Source organism: Paramormyrops kingsleyae, unplaced genomic scaffold, assembly GCF_048594095.1.
Source record: "Paramormyrops kingsleyae isolate MSU_618 unplaced genomic scaffold, PKINGS_0.4 ups137, whole genome shotgun sequence".
Lineage (NCBI taxonomy): Eukaryota > Metazoa > Chordata > Actinopteri > Osteoglossiformes > Mormyridae > Paramormyrops > Paramormyrops kingsleyae.
Genome location: NW_027326075.1, coordinates 6,324 through 29,202, shown reverse-complemented (window position 1 = coordinate 29,202; position 22,879 = coordinate 6,324). Strand labels below are relative to the sequence as shown.

General features: G+C 35.4%; 1 long non-coding RNA gene across 1 annotated transcript; it reads left to right on the top strand.

Annotated features, from left to right (window-relative positions):
- Nucleotides 1-967: 967 nt before the first annotated feature.
- Nucleotides 968-2,467, top strand: LOC140587036 (uncharacterized). Its single transcript, XR_011988791.1, has 4 exons — nt 968-1,174; nt 1,288-1,392; nt 1,494-1,795; nt 1,963-2,467. It is a non-coding gene; the product is annotated as an uncharacterized lncRNA (long non-coding RNA).
- The last annotated feature ends 20,412 nt before the right edge of the window (nt 2,468-22,879 follow it).

Genomic DNA, 22,879 nt, shown 5'->3' with positions numbered 1-22,879 from the left:
GTCAACTGATTACAAGAAATGAATTTATCTAATTATTTTATAATAAAAACATAATTCTTTTCAAGTACTGAGGTTTACAATAAATGCAGTGTGTTTCCAGAAGCTATATAATTATTTTAAAAATTGTAAGAAATATAAGTTTAGAAATCTGTTACGGAAGGGAGACTTTAGAGAAAAGAGGGGGGGGGTTGATTTTTATTATTTTTATCACAATGCTTCATTTTGTTTTTTGAATGTTTTGATGAGTTTAGCATTTTTAAAAGGTGAAAACCAGTACAAAAAAAATAAGCAGATATGTCCAAACTTTTTACTGGTAATGTACATACATATACAAAATAATTCAAATAAAAATATTACCTATTGCACTTAGTTTTCGTGGTGACGTGCGCCGTGGTGTCAATTGGGCAACATCGGAGATCTTGGGTGGCTCACTATCGGTCTGTACCGTCAGTGGCTTTTTATTTGGTCGTTTGGCCATGTTGAACTGTTTTGATGACACACGATAATGCTTGGTTAATTTGCTGCTAACAATTCATTTGGTGAAGCACTGGAATGCAGGAAACAATACTTGCACTTTGCTTCAGTATTTATAAGCTGTACAAGTCTACATTAACATTAACATACAAATGCTTGTGTCTTTACTAAACAGATCGTAATGTTTTGTAAAAGAGTTTTAACTATTTAAAATAGTAGCCCTCATGTCTCCTTCAACATACATCGATAACAAAAACCTACTTAAATTAATAGTACTTATTTATTATTAAGAGCTAGGTTAATCGGCTTGCTTGTAAACAAATGCATTAACTAAATTAACTTACTTTTCTCATTAGAGTAACTCGCTTGCTCGTCTTGTGCGCCAATTAAGACTTCCGGTATTCTTTTACGTGCCTAACGTCATCAGCATGAGGCGTTTTCATTTTGCGCGCCACATTTTGCGCGCGTAACGTTATTTCCGTTGTATGCTAGAATCATTAGAAATTAATCGGAGACGTTCGAACAACAAGATGAGGAAAAGTTTAGAATCGGAGATAAAGAAAACGCTGTCTTCACGCTCAGAACAACGCATTGCTATGTGGATGATGAAACGGGGGCTTTTACAAAGGATATGTAGATGTCAAAAGTGTCATCGGATCATGAAGTTAGAGAAAGTCCCAAGTCCAGATGGCATCAGATGGTAAGCGGGCTTACTTTTGACCTTTATGTATGTATGTGTGTATATTGTGTGTGTGTGTGTGTGTGTGTATGTGTATGTGTATATATATATACTGTATATATTATATTTTCTAGGGTTTGCAGACGTGCCCATAAAAAGAAGACAGCATCAGTGCGCTGTAACTCTTTATTTTCACACTCACGCAAGCCTTTAAAAAACTGGCTTCAGTTTATATATAGGTAACTACTGCTGTCTACTCATAAAGTTATTATTGGTTTAAGACATATTTGGCGTGTAAAACAGATTTATATATTAAATTATGTTTTTCATTGTCCTCAAGGTTTTCACAGGGTATGAGACTGCGGCACTTGGATCTCATTCAGGATGATGTTGCCAAGAGTTCAAGGACACTAACAAATATGACCAGAAAACTGAGGAAGGTCTCATATTTCAGTAATTCATACAAAATCTGTACACAGTGGATTATTTGATATAATTAGTATAGTATATGCAAGTCTTTCTTGCTTTGTCCTTTAGGTGTGCTTAAAAGGCTTAAGCCGACTACAAGCAAGAGGCATGACTATTGGAGGTCCTCAACACTTTGTCATTATAGATGAAAGTAAATTTGCCCACAAAAGAAAGGTACACTGTTCAACAAAGTGAAACAAAGCTACGTCATTTGGACAGAGAATATGTAGAATTGTTCTGATTTTCAGAATTCCAAAGTAATGCAGTTTTAAACTGTTTTCAGAGTTATATTCTTGCCTATCCAGTGCTAAAATATAAAATTAATATTGTTTCTATTTCAGTACAATAGAGGAAGATGTGGGAACACCTGGCGTCGGATGCGCACATGGGTGTTTGGCATGTTGGAAGTTGGAGGCACAAGGCGACGGCCAATCCTAAAGCTGCTTCACAAGCGGTCCAGGCGTCACCTTCTACCAATTATACGCCAGTATGTCAAGCCTGGTAGCTGTATTATCAGCGATGAGTGGCGGGCCTACAGGGATGTACTCGTGCAATATGGGTATAACCATTTTACTGTGTGCCATAGTCAACATTTTGTTGACCCTGTTACTGGTGCCCATACTCAACACCTTGAAAGGGCCTGGCAGACATATAAAGTGGAGATTTGGCGTCACAGAGGAAACTTCAGCCCCAGGTTACTTAAAGCACATCTGCGATTCATTGAGTGGAACCACTGGCTGGCCAAAACCCATCCGGAAGGTGTTATCGGTCGTCTGTTTCACGATATTAAAATGTGTATGAAATAGACTGTGTAGAGGACTGTTGAGCAAATTTCACCAGTTTTTATTGATTGTGTTTAAATGCATTTCATGTAAATTAGCTCCTGAAGGCAGATGTCCTGTGAAGGTAGATTGTAAACTCAGTCTCTGTACATTGTAATCATTTTATTAAAGTAAATGTTTCACATAATCAAACTGCAGTCTATCTCTTTTTTTTTTTACAATGTTTGAGTGTTTTATAAAACCTAATGCAAATCTATGTGATATATAATTTAGTTTGTGAATATATAATGACAGCTACAAATGGCTTGACTTTACATTGACTGCACTAAACCCTTTTATTAAGGTATAAAGTATGTGATATACAGCATGTGAGTGTAGTACACAGTTTATAAATGTATAAAGAAAGTTACGTTTGAAATGACTTTACAATAACTGCACTGAAATCATCTACAAGACCTTAATATATATTCTATAATTAATTCTCAATTCTGTAAAGTTTATAATTGATACAGATAATTGCCTTTGTATTTATATGTATCCCATACGTAATTCCATAAGGTAAGTGTTGAGTGTTTGACCTCTGACATACATCTCCATACAATTAATATATAAGACATTTTGTCTTGTTCATTAGAGGTACTATGAATGCATTATGATGCTTTAATGTACATTTATGCTCAATCTATAAATGCATTAAACATAAGTCATGCTATTATAATGCATTTATATACTGGGCTTAAAGTTACATCAAAAGTTAAGGAACCATCCATGATACCTTTAACGTGGCTTTAATTGAAATTTATGTCAGAATGTGAATTCATGACGAAGGTGCATAACTCATGTAATATCATCTTCAATAATGGACCGAAATGATTATTGAACTTGTTATGTCATGTATATGAAAACAATAGCAAACCATTTTATGAGGGTATATTAAAGCTGTTATATTTTTTCCTTTAAAGGCATTATAGATACTTTAGGAGTCTTTAATGTATAGTTAAATGCGGCTTACGAATGGCTTATTGATGCCTTATGAATGCACTATGAGGGTGTAGTTAATGGCTTATGGATGCCTTATGAATGCACTATGAGGGTGCTATAGATACTTTAGGAGTCTTTAATGTATAGTTAAATGCGGCTTATGAATGGCTTATTGATGCCTTATGAATGCACTATGAGGGTGTAGTTAATGGCTTATGGATGCCTTATGAATGCACTATGAGGGTGCTATAGATACTTTAGGAGTCTTTAATGTATAGTTAAATGCGGCTTATGAATGGCTTATTGATGCCTTATGAATGCACTATGAGGGTGCAGTTAATGTAAATCGTTACCTGACAAACTAACACAAAATGAAGATTTCATCATAACTTGACATTCTGAGTTGTTTTCATGAAACCTGCGCTTCCCCTATAAGAGTTCGACCTACCATTATAGGAAAACGTGTTTTCGTGAAGATATCATGACAAACTAACACAAAATGAAGATTTCATCATAACTTGACATTCTGAGTTGTTTTCATGAAACCTGCGCTTCCCCTACAAGAGTTCGACCTACCATTATAGGAAAACGTGTTTTCGTGAAGAAATCATGAGAAACTAACACAAAATGAAGATTTCATCATAACTTGACATTCTGAGTTGTTTTCATGAAACCTGCGCTTCCCCTATAAGAGTTCGACCTACCATTATAGGAAAACGTGTTTTCGTGAAGATATCATGACAAACTAACACAAAATGAAGATTTCATTATAACTTGTCATTCTGAGTTGTTTTCATGAAACCTGCGCTTCCCCTACAAGAGTTCGACCTACCATTATAGGAAAACGTGTTTTCGTGAAGAAATCATGACAAACTAACACCAAATGAAGATTTCATTATAACTTGACATTCTGAGTTGTTTTCATGAAACCTGCGCTTCCCCTATAAGAGTTCGACCTACCATTATAGGAAAACGTGTTTTCGTGAAGAAATCATGACAAACTAACACAAAATGAAGATTTCATTATAACTTGACATTCTGAGTTGTTTTCATGAAACCTGCGCTTCCCCTACAAGAGTTCGACCTACCATTATAGGAAAACGTGTTTTCGTGAAGAAATCATGACAAACTAACACAAAATGAAGATTTCATCATAACTTGACATTCTGAGTTGTTTTCATGAAACCTGCGCTTCCCCTATAAGAGTTCGACCTACCATTATAGGAAAACGTGTTTTCGTGAAGATATCATGACAAACTAACACAAAATGAAGATTTCATCATAACTTGACATTCTGAGTTGTTTTCATGAAACCTGCGCTTCCCCTACAAGAGTTCGACCTACCATTATAGGAAAACGTGTTTTCGTGAAGAAATCATGACAAACTAACACAAAATGAAGATTTCATCATAACTTGACATTCTGAGTTGTTTTCATGAAACCTGCGCTTCCCCTATAAGAGTTCGACCTACCATTATAGGAAAACGTGTTTTCGTGAAGATATCATGACAAACTAACACAAAATGAAGATTTCATCATAACTTGACATTCTGAGTTGTTTTCATGAAACCTGCACTTCCCCTACAAGAGTTCGACCTACCATTATAGGAAAACGTGTTTTCGTGAAGAAATCATGACAAACTAACACAAAATGAAGATTTCATTATAACTTGACATTCTGAGTTGTTTTCATGAAACCTGCGCTTCCCCTATAAGAGTTCGACCTACCGTTATAGGAAAACGTGTTTTCGTGAAGAAATCATGACAAACTAACACAAAATGAAGATTTCATTATAACTTGACATTCTGAGTTGTTTTCATGAAACCTGCACTTCCCCTACAATAGTTCGACCTACCATTATAGGAAAACGTGTTTTCGTGAAGAAATCATGACAAACTAACACAAAATGAAGATTTCATTATAACTTGACATTCTGAGTTGTTTTCATGAAACCTGCGCTTCCCCTATAAGAGTTCAACCTACCATTATAGGAAAACGTGTTTTCGTGAAGAAATCATGACAAACTAACACAAAATGAAGATTTCATTATAACTTGACATTCTGAGTTGTTTTCATGAAACCTGCGCTTCCCGTATAAGAGTTCGACCTACCATTATAGGAAAACGTGTTTTCGTGAAGAAATCATGACAATCTAACACAAAATGAAGATTTCATTATAACTTGACATTCTGAGTTGTTTTCATGAAACCTGCGCTTCCCCTACAAGAGTTCGACCTACCATTATAGGAAAACGTGTTTTCGTGAAGAAATCATGACAAACTAACACAAAATGAAGATTTCATTATAACTTGACATTCTGAGTTGTTTTCATGAAACCTGCGCTTCCCCTATAAGAGTTCGACCTACCATTATAGGAAAACGTGTTTTCGTGAAGAAATCATGACAAACTAACACAAAATGAAGATTTCATTATAACTTGACATTCTGAGTTGTTTTCATGAAACCTGCGCTTCCCCTATAAGAGTTCGACCTACCATTATAGGAAAACGTGTTTTCGTGAAGAAATCATGACAAACTAACACAAAATGAAGATTTCATTATAACTTGACATTCTGAGTTGTTTTCATGAAACCTGCACTTCCCCTACAATAGTTCGACCTACCATTATAGGAAAACGTGTTTTCGTGAAGAAATCATGACAAACTAACACAAAATGAAGATTTCATTATAACTTGACATTCTGAGTTGTTTTCATGAAACCTGCACTTCCCCTACAATAGTTCGACCTACCATTATAGGAAAACGTGTTTTCGTGAAGAAATCATGACAAACTAACACAAAATGAAGATTTCATTATAACTTGACATTCTGAGTTGTTTTCATGAAACCTGCGCTTCCCCTATAAGAGTTCAACCTACCATTATAGGAAAACGTGTTTTCGTGAAGAAATCATGACAAACTAACACAAAATGAAGATTTCATTATAACTTGACATTCTGAGTTGTTTTCATGAAACCTGCGCTTCCCCTATAAGAGTTCGACCTACCATTATAGGAAAACGTGTTTTCGTGAAGAAATCATGACAATCTAACACAAAATGAAGATTTCATTATAACTTGACATTCTGAGTTGTTTTCATGAAACCTGCGCTTCCCCTATAAGAGTTCGACCTACCATTATAGGAAAACGTGTTTTCGTGAAGAAATCATGACAAACTAACACAAAATGAAGATTTCATTATAACTTGACATTCTGAGTTGTTTTCATGAAACCTGCGCTTCCCCTACAAGAGTTCGACCTACCATTATAGGAAAACGTGTTTTCGTGAAGAAATCATGACAAACTAACACAAAATGAAGATTTCATTATAACTTGACATTCTGAGTTGTTTTCATGAAACCTGCGCTTCCCCTACAAGAGTTCGACCTACCATTATAGGAAAACGTGTTTTCGTGAAGAAATCATGACAAACTAACACAAAATGAAGATTTCATTATAACTTGACATTCTGAGTTGTTTTCATGAAACCTGCGCTTCCCCTACAAGAGTTCGACCTACCATTATAGGAAAACGTGTTTTCGTGAAGAAATCATGACAAACTAACACAAAATGAAGATTTCATTATAACTTGACATTCTGAGTTGTTTTCATGAAACCTGCGCTTCCCCTACAAGAGTTCGACCTACCATTATAGGAAAACGTGTTTTCGTGAAGAAATCATGACAAACTAACACAAAATGAAGATTTCATTATAACTTGACATTCTGAGTTGTTTTCATGAAACCTGCGCTTCCCCTATAAGAGTTCGACCTACCATTATAGGAAAACGTGTTTTCGTGAAGAAATCATGACAAACTAACACAAAATGAAGATTTCATCATAACTTGACATTCTGAGTTGTTTTCATGAAACCTGCGCTTCCCCTACAAGAGTTCGACCTACCATTATAGGAAAACGTGTTTTCGTGAAGAAATCATGACAAACTAACACAAAATGAAGATTTCATCATAACTTGACATTCTGAGTTGTTTTCATGAAACCTGCGCTTCCCCTATAAGAGTTCGACCTACCATTATAGGAAAACGTGTTTTCGTGAAGATATCATGAGAAACTAACACAAAATGAAGATTTCATCATAACTTGACATTCTGAGTTGTTTTCATGAAACCTGCGCTTCCCCTATAAGAGTTCGACCTACCATTATAGGAAAACGTGTTTTCGTGAAGATATCATGACAAACTAACACAAAATGAAGATTTCATTATAACTTGTCATTCTGAGTTGTTTTCATGAAACCTGCGCTTCCCCTACAAGAGTTCGACCTACCATTATAGGAAAACGTGTTTTCGTGAAGAAATCATGACAAACTAACACCAAATGAAGATTTCATTATAACTTGACATTCTGAGTTGTTTTCATGAAACCTGCGCTTCCCCTATAAGAGTTCGACCTACCATTATAGGAAAACGTGTTTTCGTGAAGAAATCATGACAAACTAACACAAAATGAAGATTTCATTATAACTTGACATTCTGAGTTGTTTTCATGAAACCTGCGCTTCCCCTACAAGAGTTCGACCTACCATTATAGGAAAACGTGTTTTCGTGAAGAAATCATGACAAACTAACACAAAATGAAGATTTCATCATAACTTGACATTCTGAGTTGTTTTCATGAAACCTGCGCTTCCCCTATAAGAGTTCGACCTACCATTATAGGAAAACGTGTTTTCGTGAAGATATCATGACAAACTAACACAAAATGAAGATTTCATCATAACTTGACATTCTGAGTTGTTTTCATGAAACCTGCGCTTCCCCTACAAGAGTTCGACCTACCATTATAGGAAAACGTGTTTTCGTGAAGAAATCATGACAAACTAACACAAAATGAAGATTTCATCATAACTTGACATTCTGAGTTGTTTTCATGAAACCTGCGCTTCCCCTATAAGAGTTCGACCTACCATTATAGGAAAACGTGTTTTCGTGAAGATATCATGACAAACTAACACAAAATGAAGATTTCATCATAACTTGACATTCTGAGTTGTTTTCATGAAACCTGCACTTCCCCTACAAGAGTTCGACCTACCATTATAGGAAAACGTGTTTTCGTGAAGAAATCATGACAAACTAACACAAAATGAAGATTTCATTATAACTTGACATTCTGAGTTGTTTTCATGAAACCTGCGCTTCCCCTATAAGAGTTCGACCTACCGTTATAGGAAAACGTGTTTTCGTGAAGAAATCATGACAAACTAACACAAAATGAAGATTTCATTATAACTTGACATTCTGAGTTGTTTTCATGAAACCTGCACTTCCCCTACAATAGTTCGACCTACCATTATAGGAAAACGTGTTTTCGTGAAGAAATCATGACAAACTAACACAAAATGAAGATTTCATTATAACTTGACATTCTGAGTTGTTTTCATGAAACCTGCGCTTCCCCTATAAGAGTTCAACCTACCATTATAGGAAAACGTGTTTTCGTGAAGAAATCATGACAATCTAACACAAAATGAAGATTTCATTATAACTTGACATTCTGAGTTGTTTTCATGAAACCTGCGCTTCCCCTACAAGAGTTCGACCTACCATTATAGGAAAACGTGTTTTCGTGAAGAAATCATGACAAACTAACACAAAATGAAGATTTCATTATAACTTGACATTCTGAGTTGTTTTCATGAAACCTGCGCTTCCCCTATAAGAGTTCGACCTACCATTATAGGAAAACGTGTTTTCGTGAAGAAATCATGACAAACTAACACAAAATGAAGATTTCATTATAACTTGACATTCTGAGTTGTTTTCATGAAACCTGCGCTTCCCCTATAAGAGTTCGACCTACCATTATAGGAAAACGTGTTTTCGTGAAGAAATCATGACAAACTAACACAAAATGAAGATTTCATTATAACTTGACATTCTGAGTTGTTTTCATGAAACCTGCACTTCCCCTACAATAGTTCGACCTACCATTATAGGAAAACGTGTTTTCGTGAAGAAATCATGACAAACTAACACAAAATGAAGATTTCATTATAACTTGACATTCTGAGTTGTTTTCATGAAACCTGCACTTCCCCTACAATAGTTCGACCTACCATTATAGGAAAACGTGTTTTCGTGAAGAAATCATGACAAACTAACACAAAATGAAGATTTCATTATAACTTGACATTCTGAGTTGTTTTCATGAAACCTGCGCTTCCCCTATAAGAGTTCAACCTACCATTATAGGAAAACGTGTTTTCGTGAAGAAATCATGACAAACTAACACAAAATGAAGATTTCATTATAACTTGACATTCTGAGTTGTTTTCATGAAACCTGCGCTTCCCCTATAAGAGTTCGACCTACCATTATAGGAAAACGTGTTTTCGTGAAGAAATCATGACAATCTAACACAAAATGAAGATTTCATTATAACTTGACATTCTGAGTTGTTTTCATGAAACCTGCGCTTCCCCTATAAGAGTTCGACCTACCATTATAGGAAAACGTGTTTTCGTGAAGAAATCATGACAAACTAACACAAAATGAAGATTTCATTATAACTTGACATTCTGAGTTGTTTTCATGAAACCTGCGCTTCCCCTACAAGAGTTCGACCTACCATTATAGGAAAACGTGTTTTCGTGAAGAAATCATGACAAACTAACACAAAATGAAGATTTCATTATAACTTGACATTCTGAGTTGTTTTCATGAAACCTGCGCTTCCCCTACAAGAGTTCGACCTACCATTATAGGAAAACGTGTTTTCGTGAAGAAATCATGACAAACTAACACAAAATGAAGATTTCATTATAACTTGACATTCTGAGTTGTTTTCATGAAACCTGCGCTTCCCCTACAAGAGTTCGACCTACCATTATAGGAAAACGTGTTTTCGTGAAGAAATCATGACAAACTAACACAAAATGAAGATTTCATTATAACTTGACATTCTGAGTTGTTTTCATGAAACCTGCGCTTCCCCTACAAGAGTTCGACCTACCATTATAGGAAAACGTGTTTTCGTGAAGAAATCATGACAAACTAACACAAAATGAAGATTTCATTATAACTTGACATTCTGAGTTGTTTTCATGAAACCTGCGCTTCCCCTATAAGAGTTCGACCTACCATTATAGGAAAACGTGTTTTCGTGAAGAAATCATGACAAACTAACACAAAATGAAGATTTCATCATAACTTGACATTCTGAGTTGTTTTCATGAAACCTGCGCTTCCCCTACAAGAGTTCGACCTACCATTATAGGAAAACGTGTTTTCGTGAAGAAATCATGACAAACTAACACAAAATGAAGATTTCATCATAACTTGACATTCTGAGTTGTTTTCATGAAACCTGCGCTTCCCCTATAAGAGTTCGACCTACCATTATAGGAAAACGTGTTTTCGTGAAGATATCATGACAAACTAACACAAAATGAAGATTTCATCATAACTTGACATTCTGAGTTGTTTTCATGAAACCTGCGCTTCCCCTACAAGAGTTCGACCTACCATTATAGGAAAACGTGTTTTCGTGAAGAAATCATGACAAACTAACACAAAATGAAGATTTCATTATAACTTGACATTCTGAGTTGTTTTCATGAAACCTGCGCTTCCCCTATAAGAGTTCGACCTACCATTATAGGAAAACGTGTTTTCGTGAAGAAATCATGACAAACTAACACAAAATGAAGATTTCATTATAACTTGACATTCTGAGTTGTTTTCATGAAACCTGCACTTCCCCTACAATAGTTCGACCTACCATTATAGGAAAACGTGTTTTCGTGAAGAAATCATGACAAACTAACACAAAATGAAGATTTCATTATAACTTGACATTCTGAGTTGTTTTCATGAAACCTGCGCTTCCCCTATAAGAGTTCAACCTACCATTATAGGAAAACGTGTTTTCGTGAAGAAATCATGACAAACTAACACAAAATGAAGATTTCATTATAACTTGACATTCTGAGTTGTTTTCATGAAACCTGCGCTTCCCCTATAAGAGTTCGACCTACCATTATAGGAAAACGTGTTTTCGTGAAGAAATCATGACAATCTAACACAAAATGAAGATTTCATTATAACTTGACATTCTGAGTTGTTTTCATGAAACCTGCGCTTCCCCTACAAGAGTTCGACCTACCATTATAGGAAAACGTGTTTTCGTGAAGAAATCATGACAAACTAACACAAAATGAAGATTTCATTATAACTTGACATTCTGAGTTGTTTTCATGAAACCTGCGCTTCCCCTACAAGAGTTCGACCTACCATTATAGGAAAACGTGTTTTCGTGAAGAAATCATGACAAACTAACACAAAATGAAGATTTCATTATAACTTGACATTCTGAGTTGTTTTCATGAAACCTGCGCTTCCCGTATAAGAGTTCGACCTACCATTATAGGAAAACGTGTTTTCGTGAAGAAATCATGACAAACTAACACAAAATGAAGATTTCATTATAACTTGACATTCTGAGTTGTTTTCATGAAACCTGCGCTTCCCCTACAAGAGTTCGACCTACCATTATAGGAAAACGTGTTTTCGTGAAGAAATCATGACAAACTAACACAAAATGAAGATTTCATTATAACTTGACATTCTGAGTTGTTTTCATGAAACCTGCGCTTCCCCTACAAGAGTTCGACCTACCATTATAGGAAAACGTGTTTTCGTGAAGAAATCATGACAAACTAACACAAAATGAAGATTTCATTATAACTTGACATTCTGAGTTGTTTTCATGAAACCTGCGCTTCCCCTATAAGAGTTCGACCTACCATTATAGGAAAACGTGTTTTCGTGAAGAAATCATGACAAACTAACACAAAATGAAGATTTCATCATAACTTGACATTCTGAGTTGTTTTCATGAAACCTGCGCTTCCCCTACAAGAGTTCGACCTACCATTATAGGAAAACGTGTTTTCGTGAAGAAATCATGACAAACTAACACAAAATGAAGATTTCATCATAACTTGACATTCTGAGTTGTTTTCATGAAACCTGCGCTTCCCCTATAAGAGTTCGACCTACCATTATAGGAAAACGTGTTTTCGTGAAGATATCATGACAAACTAACACAAAATGAAGATTTCATCATAACTTGACATTCTGAGTTGTTTTCATGAAACCTGCGCTTCCCCTACAAGAGTTCGACCTACCATTATAGGAAAACGTGTTTTCGTGAAGAAATCATGACAAACTAACACAAAATGAAGATTTCATTATAACTTGACATTCTGAGTTGTTTTCATGAAACCTGCGCTTCCCCTATAAGAGTTCGACCTACCATTATAGGAAAACGTGTTTTCGTGAAGAAATCATGACAAACTAACACAAAATGAAGATTTCATTATAACTTGACATTCTGAGTTGTTTTCATGAAACCTGCACTTCCCCTACAATAGTTCGACCTACCATTATAGGAAAACGTGTTTTCGTGAAGAAATCATGACAAACTAACACAAAATGAAGATTTCATTATAACTTGACATTCTGAGTTGTTTTCATGAAACCTGCGCTTCCCCTATAAGAGTTCAACCTACCATTATAGGAAAACGTGTTTTCGTGAAGAAATCATGACAAACTAACACAAAATGAAGATTTCATTATAACTTGACATTCTGAGTTGTTTTCATGAAACCTGCGCTTCCCCTATAAGAGTTCGACCTACCATTATAGGAAAACGTGTTTTCGTGAAGAAATCATGACAATCTAACACAAAATGAAGATTTCATTATAACTTGACATTCTGAGTTGTTTTCATGAAACCTGCGCTTCCCCTACAAGAGTTCGACCTACCATTATAGGAAAACGTGTTTTCGTGAAGAAATCATGACAAACTAACACAAAATGAAGATTTCATTATAACTTGACATTCTGAGTTGTTTTCATGAAACCTGCGCTTCCCCTACAAGAGTTCGACCTACCATTATAGGAAAACGTGTTTTCGTGAAGAAATCATGACAAACTAACACAAAATGAAGATTTCATTATAACTTGACATTCTGAGTTGTTTTCATGAAACCTGCGCTTCCCGTATAAGAGTTCGACCTACCATTATAGGAAAACGTGTTTTCGTGAAGAAATCATGACAAACTAACACAAAATGAAGATTTCATTATAACTTGACATTCTGAGTTGTTTTCATGAAACCTGCGCTTCCCCTACAAGAGTTCGACCTACCATTATAGGAAAACGTGTTTTCGTGAAGAAATCATGACAAACTAACACAAAATGAAGATTTCATTATAACTTGACATTCTGAGTTGTTTTCATGAAACCTGCGCTTCCCCTACAAGAGTTCGACCTACCATTATAGGAAAACGTGTTTTCGTGAAGAAATCATGACAAACTAACACAAAATGAAGATTTCATTATAACTTGACATTCTGAGTTGTTTTCATGAAACCTGCGCTTTCCCTATAAGAGTTCCACCTACCATTATAGGAAAACGTGTTTTCGTGAAGAAATCATGACAAACTAACACAAAATGAAGATTTCATTATAACTTGACATTCTGAGTTGTTTTCATGAAACCTGCACTTCCCCTACAATAGTTCGACCTACCATTATAGGAAAACGTGTTTTCGTGAAGAAATCATGACAAACTAACACAAAATGAAGATTTCATTATAACTTGACATTCTGAGTTGTTTTCATGAAACCTGCGCTTCCCCTATAAGAGTTCAACCTACCATTATAGGAAAACGTGTTTTCGTGAAGAAATCATGACAAACTAACACAAAATGAAGATTTCATTATAACTTGACATTCTGAGTTGTTTTCATGAAACCTGCGCTTCCCCTATAAGAGTTCGACCTACCATTATAGGAAAACGTGTTTTCGTGAAGAAATCATGACAAACTAACACAAAATGAAGATTTCATTATAACTTGACATTCTGAGTTGTTTTCATGAAACCTGCGCTTCCCCTACAAGAGTTCGACCTACCATTATAGGAAAACGTGTTTTCGTGAACAAATCATGACAAACTAACACAAAATGAAGATTTCATTATAACTTGACATTCTGAGTTGTTTTCATGAAACCTGCGCTTCCCCTACAAGAGTTCGACCTACCATTATAGGAAAACGTGTTTTCGTGAAGAAATCATGACAAACTAACACAAAATGAAGATTTCATTATAACTTGACATTCTGAGTTGTTTTCATGAAACCTGCGCTTCCCCTACAAGAGTTCGACCTACCATTATAGGAAAACGTGTTTTCGTGAAGAAATCATGACAAACTAACACAAAATGAAGATTTCATTATAACTTGACATTCTGAGTTGTTTTCATGTAACCTGCGCTTCCCCTACAAGAGTTCGACCTACCATTATAGGAAAACGTGTTTTCGTGAAGAAATCATGACAAACTAACACAAAATGAAGATTTCATTATAACTTGACATTCTGAGTTGTTTTCATGAAACCTGCGCTTCCCCTATAAGAGTTCGACCTACCATTATAGGAAAACGTGTTTTCGTGAAGAAATCATGACAAACTAACACAAAATGAAGATTTCATTATAACTTGACATTCTGAGTTGTTTTCATGAAACCTGCGCTTCCCCTACAAGAGTTCGACCTACCATTATAGGAAAACGTGTTTTCGTGAAGAAATCATGACAAACTAACACAAAATGAAGATTTCATTATAACTTGACATTCTGAGTTGTTTTCATGAAACCTGCGCTTCCCCTACAAGAGTTCGACCTACCATTATAGGAAAACGTGTTTTCGTGAAGAAATCATGACAAACTAACACAAAATGAAGATTTCATTATAACTTGACATTCTGAGTTGTTTTCATGAAACCTGCGCTTCCCGTATAAGAGTTCGACCTACCATTATAGGAAAACGTGTTTTCGTGAAGAAATCATGACAAACTAACACAAAATGAAGATTTCATTATAACTTGACATTCTGAGTTGTTTTCATGAAACCTGCGCTTCCCCTACAAGAGTTCGACCTACCATTATAGGAAAACGTGTTTTCGTGAAGAAATCATGACAAACTAACACAAAATGAAGATTTCATTATAACTTGACATTCTGAGTTGTTTTCATGAAACCTGCGCTTCCCCTACAAGAGTTCGACCTACCATTATAGGAAAACGTGTTTTCGTGAAGAAATCATGACAAACTAACACAAAATGAAGATTTCATTATAACTTGACATTCTGAGTTGTTTTCATGAAACCTGCGCTTTCCCTATAAGAGTTCCACCTACCATTATAGGAAAACGTGTTTTCGTGAAGAAATCATGACAAACTAACACAAAATGAAGATTTCATTATAACTTGACATTCTGAGTTGTTTTCATGAAACCTGCACTTCCCCTACAATAGTTCGACCTACCATTATAGGAAAACGTGTTTTCGTGAAGAAATCATGACAAACTAACACAAAATGAAGATTTCATTATAACTTGACATTCTGAGTTGTTTTCATGAAACCTGCGCTTCCCCTATAAGAGTTCAACCTACCATTATAGGAAAACGTGTTTTCGTGAAGAAATCATGACAAACTAACACAAAATGAAGATTTCATTATAACTTGACATTCTGAGTTGTTTTCATGAAACCTGCGCTTCCCCTACAAGAGTTCGACCTACCATTATAGGAAAACGTGTTTTCGTGAAGAAATCATGACAAACTAACACAAAATGAAGATTTCATTATAACTTGACATTCTGAGTTGTTTTCATGAAACCTGCGCTTCCCCTACAAGAGTTCGACCTACCATTATAGGAAAACGTGTTTTCGTGAACAAATCATGACAAACTAACACAAAATGAAGATTTCATTATAACTTGACATTCTGAGTTGTTTTCATGAAACCTGCGCTTCCCCTACAAGAGTTCGACCTACCATTATAGGAAAACGTGTTTTCGTGAAGAAATCATGACAAACTAACACAAAATGAAGATTTCATTATAACTTGACATTCTGAGTTGTTTTCATGAAACCTGCGCTTCCCCTACAAGAGTTCGACCTACCATTATAGGAAAACGTGTTTTCGTGAAGAAATCATGACAAACTAACACAAAATGAAGATTTCATTATAACTTGACATTCTGAGTTGTTTTCATGTAACCTGCGCTTCCCCTACAAGAGTTCGACCTACCATTATAGGAAAACGTGTTTTCGTGAAGAAATCATGACAAACTAACACAAAATGAAGATTTCATTATAACTTGACATTCTGAGTTGTTTTCATGAAACCTGCGCTTCCCCTATAAGAGTTCGACCTACCATTATAGGAAAACGTGTTTTCGTGAAGAAATCATGACAAACTAACACAAAATGAAGATTTCATTATAACTTGACATTCTGAGTTGTTTTCATGAAACCTGCGCTTCCCCTACAAGAGTTCGACCTACCATTATAGGAAAACGTGTTTTCGTGAAGAAATCATGACAAACTAACACAAAATGAAGATTTCATTATAACTTGACATTCTGAGTTGTTTTCATGTAACCTGCGCTTCCCCTACAAAAGTTCGACCTACCATTATAGGAAAACGTGTTTTCGTGAAGAAATCATGACAAACTAACACAAAATGAAGATTTCATTATAACTTGACATTCTGAGTTGTTTTCATGAAACCTGCGCTTCCCCTATAAGAGTTCGACCTACCATTATAGGAAAACGTGTTTTCGTGAAGAAATCATGACAAACTAACACAAAATGAAGATTTCATTATAACTTGACATTCTGAGTTGTTTTCATGAAACCTGCGCTTCCCCTATAAGAGTTCGACCTACCATTATAGGAAAACGTGTTTTCGTGAAGAAATCATGACAAACTAACACAAAATGAAGATTTCATTATAACTTGACATTCTGAGTTGTTTTCATGAAACCTGCGCTTCCCCTATAAGAGTTCGACCTACCATTATAGGAAAACGTGTTTTCGTGAAGAAATCATGACAAACTAACACAAAATGAAGATTTCATTATAACTTGACATTCTGAGTTGTTTTCATGAAACCTGCGCTTCCCCTATAAGAGTTCGACCTACCATTATAGGAAAACGTGTTTTCGTGAAGAAATCATGACAAACTAACACAAAATGAAGATTTCATTATAACTTGACATTCTGAGTTGTTTTCATGAAACCTGCGCTTCCCCTACAAGAGTTCGACCTACCATTATAGGAAAACGTGTTTTCGTGAAGAAATCATGACAAACTAACACAAAATGAAGATTTCATTATAACTTGACATTCTGAGTTGTTTTCATGAAACCTGCGCTTCCCCTACAAGAGTTCGACCTACCATTATAGGAAAATGTGTTTTCGTGAAGAAATCATGACAAACTAACACAAAATGATGATTTCATTATAACTTGACATTCTGAGTTGTTTTCATGAAACCTGCGCTTCCCCTATAAGAGTTCAACCTACCATTATAGGAAAACGTGATTTCATGAAGAAATCATGACAAACTAACACAAAATGAAGATTTCATTATAACTTGACATTCTGAGTTGTTTTCATGAAACCTGCGCTTCCCCTACAAGAGTTCGACCTACCATTATAGGAAAACGTGTTTTCGTGAAGAAATCATGACAAACTAACACAAAATGAAGATTTCATTATAACTTGACATTCTGAGTTGTTTTCATGAAACCTGCGCTTCCCCTACAAGAGTTCGACCTACCATTATAGGAAAACGTGTTTTCGTGAACAAATCATGACAAACTAACACAAAATGAAGATTTCATTATAACTTGACATTCTGAGTTGTTTTCATGAAACCTGCGCTTCCCGTATAAGAGTTCGACCTACCATTATAGGAAAACGTGTTTTCGTGAAGAAATCATGACAAACTAACACAAAATGAAGATTTCATTATAACTTGACATTCTGAGTTGTTTTCATGAAACCTGCGCTTCCCCTACAAGAGTTCGACCTACCATTATAGGAAAACGTGTTTTCGTGAAGAAATCATGACAAACTAACACAAAATGAAGATTTCATTATAACTTGACATTCTGAGTTGTTTTCATGAAACCTGCGCTTCCCCTACAAGAGTTCGACCTACCATTATAGGAAAACGTGTTTTCGTGAAGAAATCATGACAAACTAACACAAAATGAAGATTTCATTATAACTTGACATTCTGAGTTGTTTTCATGAAACCTGCGCTTCCCCTATAAGAGTTCGACCTACCATTATAGGAAAACGTGTTTTCGTGAAGAAATCATGACAAACTAACACAAAATGAAGATTTCATTATAACTTGACATTCTGAGTTGTTTTCATGAAACCTGCGCTTCCCCTACAAGAGTTCGACCTACCATTATAGGAAAACGTGTTTTCGTGAAGAAATCATGACAAACTAACACAAAATGAAGATTTCATTATAACTTGACATTCTGAGTTGTTTTCATGAAACCTGCGCTTCCCCTATAAGAGTTCAACCTACCATTATAGGAAAACGTGTTTTCGTGAAGAAATCATGACAAACTAACACAAAATGAAGATTTCATTATAACTTGACATTCTGAGTTGTTTTCATGAAACCTGCGCTTCCCCTATAAGAGTTCGACCTACCATTATAGGAAAACGTGTTTTCGTGAAGAAATCATGACAAACTAACACAAAATGAAGATTTCATTATAACTTGACATTCTGAGTTGTTTTCATGAAACCTGCGCTTCCCCTACAAGAGTTCGACCTACCATTATAGGAAAACGTGTTTTCGTGAACAAATCATGACAAACTAACACAAAATGAAGATTTCATTATAACTTGACATTCTGAGTTGTTTTCATGAAACCTGCGCTTCCCCTACAAGAGTTCGACCTACCATTATAGGAAAACGTGTTTTCGTGAAGAAATCATGACAAACTAACACAAAATGAAGATTTCATTATAACTTGACATTCTGAGTTGTTTTCATGAAACCTGCGCTTCCCCTACAAGAGTTCGACCTACCATTATAGGAAAACGTGTTTTCGTGAAGAAATCATGACAAACTAACACAAAATGAAGATTTCATTATAACTTGACATTCTGAGTTGTTTTCATGTAACCTGCGCTTCCCCTACAAGAGTTCGACCTACCATTATAGGAAAACGTGTTTTCGTGAAGAAATCATGACAAACTAACACAAAATGAAGATTTCATTATAACTTGACATTCTGAGTTGTTTTCATGAAACCTGCGCTTCCCCTATAAGAGTTCGACCTACCATTATAGGAAAACGTGTTTTCGTGAAGAAATCATGACAAACTAACACAAAATGAAGATTTCATTATAACTTGACATTCTGAGTTGTTTTCATGAAACCTGCGCTTCCCCTACAAGAGTTCGACCTACCATTATAGGAAAACGTGTTTTCGTGAAGAAATCATGACAAACTAACACAAAATGAAGATTTCATTATAACTTGACATTCTGAGTTGTTTTCATGTAACCTGCGCTTCCCCTACAAAAGTTCGACCTACCATTATAGGAAAACGTGTTTTCGTGAAGAAATCATGACAAACTAACACAAAATGAAGATTTCATTATAACTTGACATTCTGAGTTGTTTTCATGAAACCTGCGCTTCCCCTATAAGAGTTCGACCTACCATTATAGGAAAACGTGTTTTCGTGAAGAAATCATGACAAACTAACACAAAATGAAGATTTCATTATAACTTGACATTCTGAGTTGTTTTCATGAAACCTGCGCTTCCCCTATAAGAGTTCGACCTACCATTATAGGAAAACGTGTTTTCGTGAAGAAATCATGACAAACTAACACAAAATGAAGATTTCATTATAACTTGACATTCTGAGTTGTTTTCATGAAACCTGCGCTTCCCCTATAAGAGTTCGACCTACCATTATAGGAAAACGTGTTTTCGTGAAGAAATCATGACAAACTAACACAAAATGAAGATTTCATTATAACTTGACATTCTGAGTTGTTTTCATGAAACCTGCGCTTCCCCTATAAGAGTTCGACCTACCATTATAGGAAAACGTGTTTTCGTGAAGAAATCATGACAAACTAACACAAAATGAAGATTTCATTATAACTTGACATTCTGAGTTGTTTTCATGAAACCTGCGCTTCCCCTACAAGAGTTCGACCTACCATTATAGGAAAACGTGTTTTCGTGAAGAAATCATGACAAACTAACACAAAATGAAGATTTCATTATAACTTGACATTCTGAGTTGTTTTCATGAAACCTGCGCTTCCCCTACAAGAGTTCGACCTACCATTATAGGAAAATGTGTTTTCGTGAAGAAATCATGACAAACTAACACAAAATGATGATTTCATTATAACTTGACATTCTGAGTTGTTTTCATGAAACCTGCGCTTCCCCTATAAGAGTTCAACCTACCATTATAGGAAAACGTGTTTTCATGAAGAAATCATGACAAACTAACACAAAATGAAGATTTCATTATAACTTGACATTCTGAGTTGTTTTCATGAAACCTGCGCTTCCCCTACAAGAGTTCGACCTACCATTATAGGAAAACGTGTTTTCGTGAAGAAATCATGACAAACTAACACAAAATGAAGATTTCATTATAACTTGACATTCTGAGTTGTTTTCATGAAACCTGCGCTTCCCCTACAAGAGTTCGACCTACCATTATAGGAAAACGTGTTTTCGTGAACAAATCATGACAAACTAACACAAAATGAAGATTTCATTATAACTTGACATTCTGAGTTGTTTTCATGAAACCTGCGCTTCCCGTATAAGAGTTCGACCTACCATTATAGGAAAACGTGTTTTCGTGAAGAAATCATGACAAACTAACACAAAATGAAGATTTCATTATAACTTGACATTCTGAGTTGTTTTCATGAAACCTGCGCTTCCCCTATAAGAGTTCGACCTACCATTATAGGAAAACGTGTTTTCGTGAAGAAATCATGACAAACTAACACAAAATGAAGATTTCATTATAACTTGACATTCTGAGTTGTTTTCATGTAACCTGCGCTTCCCCTACAAGAGTTCGACCTACCATTATAGGAAAACGTGTTTTCATGAAGAAATCATGACAAACTAACACAAAATGAAGATTTCATTATAACTTGACATTCTGAGTTGTTTTCATGAAACCTGCGCTTCCCCTATAAGAGTTCCACCTACCATTATAGGAAAACGTGTTTTCGTGAAGAAATCATGACAAACTAACACAAAATGAAGATTTCATTATAACTTGACATTCTGAGTTGTTTTCATGAAACCTGCGCTTCCCCTACAAGAGTTCGACCTACCATTATAGGAAAACGTGTTTTCGTGAACAAATCATGACAAACTAACACAAAATAAAGATTTCATTATAACTTGACATTCTGAGTTGTTTTCATGAAACCTGCGCTTCCCCTACAAGAGTTCGACCTACCATTATAGGAAAACGTGTTTTCGTGAACAAATCATGACAAACTAACACAAAATGAAGATTTCATCATAACTTGACATTCTGAGTTGTTTTCATGAAACCTGCGCTTCCCCTATAAGAGTTCGACCTACCATTATAGGAAAACGTGTTTTCGTGAAGATATCATGACAAACTAACACAAAATGAAGATTTCATCATAACTTGACATTCTGAGTTGTTTTCATGAAACCTGCGCTTCCCCTACAAGAGTTCGACCTACCATTATAGGAAAACGTGTTTTCGTGAAGAAATCATGACAAACTAACACAAAATGAAGATTTCATCATAACTTGACATTCTGAGTTGTTTTCATGAAACCTGCGCTTCCCCTACAAGAGTTCGACCTACCATTATAGGAAAACGTGTTTTCGTGAAGAAATCATGACAAACTAACACAAAATGAAGATTTCATCATAACTTGACATTCTGAGTTGTTTTCATGAAACCTGCGCTTCCCCTATAAGAGTTCGACCTACCATTATAGGAAAACGTGTTTTCGTGAAGATATCATGACAAACTAACACAAAATGAAGATTTCATCATAACTTGTCATTCTGAGTTGTTTTCATGAAACCTGCGCTTCCCCTACAAGAGTTCGACCTACCATTATAGGAAAACGTGTTTTCATGAAGAAATCATGACAAACTAACACCAAATGAAGATTTCATTATAACTTGACATTCTGAGTTGTTTTCATGAAACCTGCGCTTCCCCTATAAGAGTTCGACCTACCATTATAGGAAAACGTGTTTTCGTGAAGAAATCGTGACAAACTAACACAAAATGAAGATTTCATCATAACTTGACATTCTGAGTTGTTTTCATGAAACCTGCGCTTCCCCTACAAGAGTTCGACCTACCATTATAGGAAAACGTGTTTTCGTGAAGAAATCATGACAAACTAACACAAAATGAAGATTTCATCATAACTTGACATTCTGAGTTGTTTTCATGAAACCTGCGCTTCCCCTATAAGAGTTCAACCTACCATTATAGGAAAACGTGTTTTCGTGAAGAAATCATGACAAACTAACACAAAATGAAGATTTCATTATAACTTGACATTCTGAGTTGTTTTCATGAAACCTGCG